The following is a 9,226-nucleotide window of genomic DNA, read 5'->3' on the forward strand; positions in this document are numbered from 1 at the left end:
GGTTTGAGTGTTTTTTAATTGTGTGGTCGGACCTTCCAAATGTCAATTAAGTCTAAGATATTTAATGTGTTACTAATACCGTTACAAAAAATATGTTGAAATGCTAACAACTAAGTCACCACAAACATGTTAATAACAATTTTTTTACATGTTTAATTTTTTTATTGTGTTATTAATATAATTAGAAACAATAAAAAAATTAAGAAACTATTTCAATTTATCATAAAACTTGTTGGAAGGTCTAATATGACAATTAAATAATAGCTAAACTAGCTTTTTCAAATTTTCAATATAATGATGCTAAAACTGACCGTGCTTGGAAACGTTAGGATTAAAGTTGAACTATTTCATGCGTTAAGGCTAAATCTGTACTTTTAAAAAAAGTTAGGATCAAATTTCATCATTATCTATTTTTTTTAAATTAAACATAAGTGTTGATGAAGGGAACATATAAAAATCTATTAAATTAAATAAAAATGCAATTCTTAGTTTTTTTTTTTTTTTGTAGAAAGCAATTCTTAAAATTTTAAAATATATAAACAAAACATTCCTCCACAGAAACCCTAGTAGATAAAAGTTAATTACAAATATACCCTCTTATATCTCATATATAAACAAAATGATTGATGAACAGAAACCATAAACTCACAAATCTCATATATCTGGAGCAGCTCTCCACTAACATTGTCAATCACACTAACCTTCAGTTGTATTTACTTAAAAAAATGAACGAATTCTCTATCCCAATCATCAAATGAACAGTAGCTTTCACTTAAAGAAGTCGTTGCTCTATCTGCGCTTTTAAAGAAATGTATGTACACTTTCTTTCATTAGTTGTATATATGTTAATTTTATGCGATTCAAAACTTTGCATACAAATGCCTTGCACTGATTTTTTGTATGTTTTTCTATTTTATTGAAAGCTCCTAATTCGAATTTTAATATATATGTATGACTTTCCAATTTGAACTTTGAGTAGTACCATTAAATTTATACATATAATACTTTGTGGAATTTGTTCTTTTGTATTATGAAGTTTAGGAGCCTACAAATATTATTTGTATCCTTGCTTATGAAGGATATGGCTATTGAGTTTTTTTTTAATCAAAATCAATGGAGAAAGCTGAATCGATCTACTTAGGAATGTTTAAGAAATTAAAAAAGAATTCTAAAATATCTAGAATGATAGTGAAAAATCTGAATCCATCTACAAAACACATGATTTTAACTTAGTTTATATTATGCAGGAAGTATGATATTGAAGAAAATCCATGTCAAGATATGAGCAATTCAACAGATCTTCAGAAACGGGGGAAAGAAAAAATATATTGTAGCACTGATTGCAGAATGTGACCGGCGAAAACCATTATTTTTTAGTCCCTTTTTCAAAATATGATAACAGGCTGTAAGTAAGTTGAGCTTTTGAATTAATAATTTATTGTTATATTAACATGTCCCTCTTTCAATTAGTTTTAAGGTAATTAATTTATTAGTCCCTATATTTTGATAAAACACACTGTTTAGTCCCTAACGTTTTTCTCGGAGAACTGCTTAGTCACTGCCATTGGACTCTCATGAAGATTTTGTTAGTCAATTTGGATTTGTGTTCTTGTTTTCCTTTATTTTCTTTTTCTTTAAACTCTAATGCATCAGAAATCAACTTTGAGTGTTCTTCTTCTTGATTTTCTTTTTAATCGTTCAAATTTGTAAGCATTGGGTCTTTTCTTTTTCTTGTTCTCTATACAAATAGCTTCTTCTTCTAAATTGGATTTCCTCTTCTAGAGTTTAAAGGTAAATAGTAAAGGGTAATTTAGTTATTTTCGAACTCATAAATAGTAAAAAATCTAACAAACAGAGGGAAGGACTAAACAGTTCACTAAGAAAAAGGTTAGGGACCTTACCATGTGTTTTTGAAAATACAGGGACTAAACAGTGTGTTTTTCCAAAATATAGGGACTAATAAATTAATTACCCTTTGTTTATTGTCAAATGTTATTTATTTTCAAAAGTTCTTCTGTAGCCCTTGTTTCATATTGATATTTTGGTTTTGCTGAATTTTTCTGTATTGCTTAAGCTGTTCAAACTTGATAAAACCCATATTGCAAGAACATGCTTAAGTTTATTATATTAGTGCAATTAGTTTTGGTCTTATCCTCTTTAATAGATTTGTAATTCATACTTGAGATTTATTGTATTTGGACCAATTTATCAAAAAAATTCAACTTGATGGCCTAGTTATACAATTAAGTAATAGTGATATTTTAATTATTTGATAAAATGTTAGTCTATTTGTTTAACCCGGTTTTGATTTTGATTTCTTTTATTTTTTGCTTATGGAATATTTTTTTAATTTTTTTTCTGAATATGGAATTGCGGGTTTGATTTGTATTTACACGATTATTTCGTGAAAAAGAAGATGCATGTACTGCTGCTTCTTTTAAGAAAGAAGCCATTTGTACAAAACCTATTGGTACCCGTTCTTTCTCTTCAAATCCAAGAAATTTGAATTTGTTTTATTTTTCGATTTCATTCAGAAATCATATTCTCAAGGAAAATATCAAATGGGATGACATTTCACTCACTAAATTAAACAAAAAAAAACGGAGTTTTGAATATTGATAATGAACACACGCTCCTGTTACTAAATTGGTCTGCTCTTGTTCATCTAGGGTTGGCTTCCCCCGCTTTTCACCTTTTGCCGCTCCACCGATCTTCACTCTTTGCCGCACCGCCGCTCTTTCTTTCTTTCTTTCTCACTGTCGCTCCAAGCCTCCGCTATTCCTTCTCTTCGTCACGGTTTTCTGTTGTTTTTCCTTCATTCGCTGCGGATCTCCATTCGTGCGAATCTGTTCGTTCCGTAGCGGATCTGTGTCTGCCGCCGTCCGCGCCTCTGCCTGGCGTCTTTCGTCCATCGTGGATCTGTTCGATTCGTGCGCATGGCTGCCGTCATCGGACCGCTCGCCTCTGACTGCCGCTGGCCTTCTTCCTGCCGCCTGTGTTTTTGGATCTGTGATTATTTGGTTCTAAAATTTTGGCTTGAGTGTTGTAACAATTATTTTCATAAATATTATAAGAAAAGGTGGAAACTTAGATCAAGTAGATTGAAATATCTATAACAATAATTAAAATATCAGAGATATATACTCTCTCTGATTTGGTAAATTGGCCGCTCCTTTCCGATGGCGGCGACCGCAATGGTTTTTCCTGCTATGGACTCTTCCATCGCCATCGCCTACCTATTCTCTCGATGGCGGCGACCGCAATGGTTTTTCCTGCTATGAACTTGTGTCTTCCACTGCTCCTGTTATCTAGCACCGTTTTATTTGGGGAAGCCACATTCTGCCCCCTCGCTAGACAATTTTTTAGCGACATATCCTTAATCACATCCCAACTTAAGATGTTATTCAGCATAGAGGGATGGCGCTATCTTCGCGTTGTGAAATGTGTTTGGCTGCTGGTGAATCTGCTGCTCATGTCTTTCGAGTGCTTGTTTGCTACGTCTCTTTGGCGAGAGATCGGCTATATCTTTGAAGAGGAAATGCTCCCTCTTTCCAATTTTGACCTCTTTTTTGACAGGCTTATCTCCCGTTCCTTGGGCGGACAGCTTTCCAATCTCTGGAGCTCCGCCATTACGAACTGTATTTGGCTCATTTGGAAAGCTAGGAATGCTGCTGTTTTTGGTTCAGATCGGCCTTCAATCCAAAATTCTTTATCTTCCCTTCGGTCGCTTATTCAGGAAAGCAGCTTTTCAAGGCATGGCTATTGCTCCTCCCGTCGTGATCAGAGGATTTTATCTCGTATCAGGGTTGCTGCCCGACCTCCTCCTACACCGAATATGAAATTAATCCGCTGGGTTCAGCCTGCTACGGGTTGGATTAAAGCCAATGTCGACGGCTCGGTGTTGGGAGCTCCGGGTTTGGCAGGTGCTGGTGGAATTTTTAGAACTCACTGGGGGTTCCCTAGAGGTTGTTTTGCTTTCTCGATTCCTCCTACTTTTGCTTATCTCACGGAGCTGAAGGTGGTTATTTTTGCGGTTGATATGGATTGGGAAAAAACTGGCATCTCTTATGGATTGAATCGGACTCCTTATACACGGTAAACATGCTCAAATCAAAGTCAACTTTGGTGCCTTGGTCGGTTCGGCAATCTTGGCTCCGTTGTCTGGATCAATGCTATAGGATGCAAATATGCGTTACTCATATTTATAGAGAGGGAAACAGAGTTGCTGATGCCCTAGCTCGTCATGGTGTCTCTTCTGCGGATATCACTTGGTGGCCTTCTACTCCCACATTCTGGCACTCGTTGATCTCTGATGATTTGTGTAACATTAGCCATGCTCGTTTTGTTTGATGCTTTGTTTTTATTCTCCTTCCCCCCTCTTTTGTTTCTCTCTTACACTATTTTTTCCTTTTTTTAATATATTCGGGTTTTTCAGTCCTTGTGTTGGGGTGCCAGCATAGCTGGGATGTCAATTTCAAGTGGCTGAATTGTCCCAACCTTTAATAAAAAAAAATATTCAATTGGATTTTTTCCTTTCTCCCTTTTCGTACAAAGAATTAACGGTTTGATTAGTGCCTCTTATCCATGGCTTCTAGTTGAAGTTACTCTTAATTTTTTTTGGTTTAATAAGTCTGTTAGCTAGTGCTAGGTCTAAAACTTAATGAACTTTTAATATTGTTCTTGTTCAATTGCATTCAATATACTATTGTTTTTTTTTTTTGTAGAAATTGTTTCAATATACTCTTGTTTTTCAATAGAATTTGTTGCAGGTAAAAAATGGAAGACACTTGTCAAAGTGGTCACTCTTTTTAAAAGAAGCAAACTAGATAAATCCTTGCTTGTTTAAGAACTAAAATTCTGAATTTTAACAGTAGTATATTAGTTTAATTGGTTAAAGATCTAAGGTTATTTGATTAAATTGTTAATAACTATTACTACAAGAAAAACACAAGTTAGGGACTGAACTTTCAATCGCAATTCAGTCCCTAACTCGTGTTACGACTGAATTTTAATGTTTACCGACGGAATTTATTCAGTCGGTAACTCCATGGTCGGTAACATTTTACCGACCATTATTCTTAGACAGTCGCAAACTTAACTACTTCCTTTTTGGTGGCAAATTCAGTCGTAATGGTAGGGATTGAATATTTTCAGTGGTTAACCCATAATTGCAGTCACTAACTGTTGTTTTGGGATATCTATGATCCTATTGCATTACGACAGATTTGACTTGTTATCTATTCCGTCGAAACTCAATATCTCTTCTTATTTTGTAAATAATTTACACAAAAACAATAAATTAAATTTGGATTGGAGAGAGCCTTTTCACTAAACAAAATAAATATAACATACACAATAATAACTAAATATTAAAATTAACATCATATGATCTCGAAGGAAAGGAGATAGAATCTAACAGAGAAAGAAAAAATTTCCCTCTTAATTTGGTATGGTCTTCGGTTAGAGGGAGGATAAAATAAATAACAATTATGTAGATATCCCATGTTGGCAAAGTTGCAAACCATATGCAACAACTAAGAAGTATATTACCTGTAGAAAATGCTAAACAAGCAGCTGAATAAGACTAATATCAAACACCTTATTAGATCTAAAAAACTATTTAGCACTGCATTATCGAGTCGAAAAAAACCTGATTAACTCATTTGACACTGGAAACGTTGTTTATAAGTTTTAAAAACACAAGTTATAAACTTCATACCTAGATACATGAACAACATATAAGAGTCACATTAAGACTAATATCATTTTTAGAGAGATACAAAGCATAAAAATTCATCTCTAAGAATCAATAAAATACTAATATCATATTGTCACCAAGATATGACAGAAAAGCCTTCTAAAAGCAAATGAAAGGTGGTACCTACTATCCACTATCAAATAAGAGGAGCCAACAAAATACATATAGATAATTCCTTCATTCCAGTCAAGTGGTTATGGTAATAAAGTGCAACATGAAAGCTCGACTTTGTATATGTTAACCCAAAAAACACTTTTCTATCTTTATCTATCACACCCCCACAAACAAAATAGTATTGAGGATTTGAGCTTGAAGTGAAGGAGAGGCAAATATCATCTTACATAGTGCTAAAATATTTAAATACCTAAATGGTAATAAATGATTAAGCATAATAACGTGATAACTGGAAAAGAAATTACATTTAAAATGATGAAGAAAAGCATCAACAAGACAATGATAGCATGCTACCTTAACATCTAAAAGTACAACTGATGTGGACATCCTAACTAAGATCACTGATCATAGGTGCTCTGGCGGATCCCCAAGACATCAGGCTCACGAAGGTTGTACCTAGGAGGGCGGATCCCCAGGACAAGCCAGCGGGGCGAATCTAGGAGTGCACAAGGAGGCGTATCAACATCTACCTTGGGCGGATCTCTCGGACTACTTGCTCCCGAAGTAATTCACCAACAACCCTGATAATCCGTACATGTACCATTGTACCGATTGTCGGGGCGTATCACCCATTTTACCCTTCAGTCAATAACCTGAATGTAACCCTAGTAGGGGTAATCTTTGTCTTTTGTCATTATTAGAGGGGAGTATTTAAACCCTCATTTTGTAAGAATGACGACAACTTTTATCAATCAAACATTATTCTCTTTGAGAACCGAGGTTTATACCTTGTTATTGGGATTCACTCCTTCTAGTTTAGCTAGAGAAGAAACTCTTTGTTCGTTTACGATTAAAACCTTCATTTATCGCTTTCAATCTGTATCAGTTTGTATCAGAGCCAATCGTTTCCTGACCCGAAACTTCTTTTGGCAATGGTTCAACCCCGACAACCGCAAGATTCCATGGAAACCAGTGACTGGAGGTATGAGGAGCTGAGGGAGCACCTCGCGGAGCAGATCCAAGCCAGCCATGAGCGGCAGAGGCAAACTGACCAACGATTCCTAGAGCTAACCACCTCCTTCGAAAACTTCAAGCTGGAGGTTCTGGCGATAATCCGACCCACTGCGGGAGGACTGACCCATAGAAATGAAGGAGTCCGTGAACAACCGCTTCCACAAATGGATCCTAGGGATCCTGAGGTAAGAAGACCCAACTTTGTCATTGTGTATAACGCTGATAGTGATAGTGATGACTTTGAGGGTATCGGAAATGATGATACCGTTAGAACTATGAGGGATGTTGGGCCTGTTGACAACCGACGTGTGGAGGTTGCTAGGGGATATCCAGGTCTAGGGAACTTTGATAGAGATGATGCCTTTAAGCTAAAAATAGACTTACCATCTTTTGGAGGCGAACTGGATATAGAGGGGTTCTTAGACTGGTTATCGGAAGTTGAACGTTTCTTTGAGTATGCTGGGATTCCTGATGAGAGGAAAGTAAGGCTGGTGGCGTATCGCCTGAAGGGTGGCGTATCAGTTTGGTGGGATCAGATGAGGGAAGAAAGAAGAAGAGGGGGCAGAGATCCGATTCGATCTTGGCTACGGATGAAGGCGATGTTGAGGGAGCGGTTCTTACCGCCGAATTATGAGCAGTATATTTACAGCTCCTACAAGGGATGCTCTCAAGGGACCCGAAGTGTCCATGAGTATACCTCGGAGTTCTTGAGGCTATCAACAAGGGCCAACTTGTCTAAAACTGAAAGCCAAAAGACCTCTAGGTATCTAGAAGGGTTGAGATACAACATCCAGGATCGTATTGGCACACAGATGGTGGTTCGAGTACAAGATGCTAGGAATTTAGCCCTCAAGGCTGAATCCCAACTGACCGGGAGATCCAGGAGATCCGCCACTCCTGAGTATATGCCTGGAGGAAGAGATAACGTGAGGTCTTATGACAAAGGCAAGCAGGTGGCGAGTGCCAGTGGGGCCAAGGTTAACAGTGTGGGAAGGGGATCTGTTGGAGATACTAGGCCATACAAGGAAGCACCTATACCACCTAAGAGCAACAATCCGTATGCGAGGCCAGCACCTTTCAAATGTTTTGGGTGCAATGAGCCAGGCCATAGATCCAACGAATGTCCTAGGAGGAAGAGCGCCAACATGGTGGAGAGATATGAGGATGACTATGACGAAGGGGATGAAGTATTTTGCGAACCCTTAGGAGAAGATGATGATGAGGCGGATGAAGAGAGATACGCCATTCATGTGGTACGGCATTTGCTAGTCTCCAGCCAGGTAGAGGGAGATCAGAGGCACCGCCTATTCAGGACCCACTGTCTTGTGAAAGGTGGGCGATGCAATGTGATAATAGATAGTGGGAGCCAAGAGAACATTGTGAGCAGCAGCGCCGTTCAGAAGTTCGGGTTGTTGGCGGAGGCGCATCCCGACCCTTATAGAGTTGGATGGATCAAAAACGTGGGTGAGCTTAGGGTGACCCAGAGATGCAGGGTACCTATTGTGATTGGTAATTACAGTGATGAAGTCTGTTGTGATGTGGTCGATATAGATGCCTTCCACCTATTGTTGGGTCGACCCTGGCAGTTTGATAATGATGCCACCCATGCAGGAAGAGAGAACACTTACAGATTTGTGAAGAATGGGGTGAAGTTCGTCCTTACGCTAATGATGAGAGAGCCAAAGGCCGACAAGAAGTCTACTTTGGTAGTTTGTCCTACACACAAATCGTTTGTCAGCGAATGTGAAGAGAGCCAAATGGTGTATGTGGTAATGGTTAAGGCGAATCACGAATCCGCCCAAAGGGACGAAAGGGAGACACCGAATGAAGTGACCCGCCTACTTGGCGAATATCAGGATCTGTTCCCTAACGAACTGCCAAGTGGGTTACCACCTTTGAGGGACATCCAACATCACATCGATCTTGTGCCTGGGGCTAGTTTACCAAGCCTCCCACATTATCGAATGAGCCCAAAGGAGAATGACATCATGAGACAGAAGGTGGAGGAACTCATCGAGATGGGATACGTTAGGGAGAGTATGAGTCCTTGCGCCGTTCTAGCTTTACTTACACCGAAGAAGGATGGGTCTTGGCGGATGTGTGTTGACAGTAGGGCTATTAACAAGATCACCATCAAGTACAAGTTCCTGATTCCAAGGTTGGATGACATGCTGGACCAACTTGGCGGATCTCGAGTCTTCTCCAAGATTGATCTCAGGAGTGGTTATCATCAGATACGAATCCGATCTGGGGATGAGTGGAAGACCGCCTTCAAGACGAGAGATGGATTGTATGAATGGTTAGTTATGCCATTTGGAATGACCAACGCCCCCAGTACTT

This window comes from Euphorbia lathyris, chromosome 6, assembly GCF_963576675.1.
Source record: "Euphorbia lathyris chromosome 6, ddEupLath1.1, whole genome shotgun sequence".
Classification (NCBI taxonomy): Eukaryota; Viridiplantae; Streptophyta; class Magnoliopsida; order Malpighiales; family Euphorbiaceae; genus Euphorbia; species Euphorbia lathyris.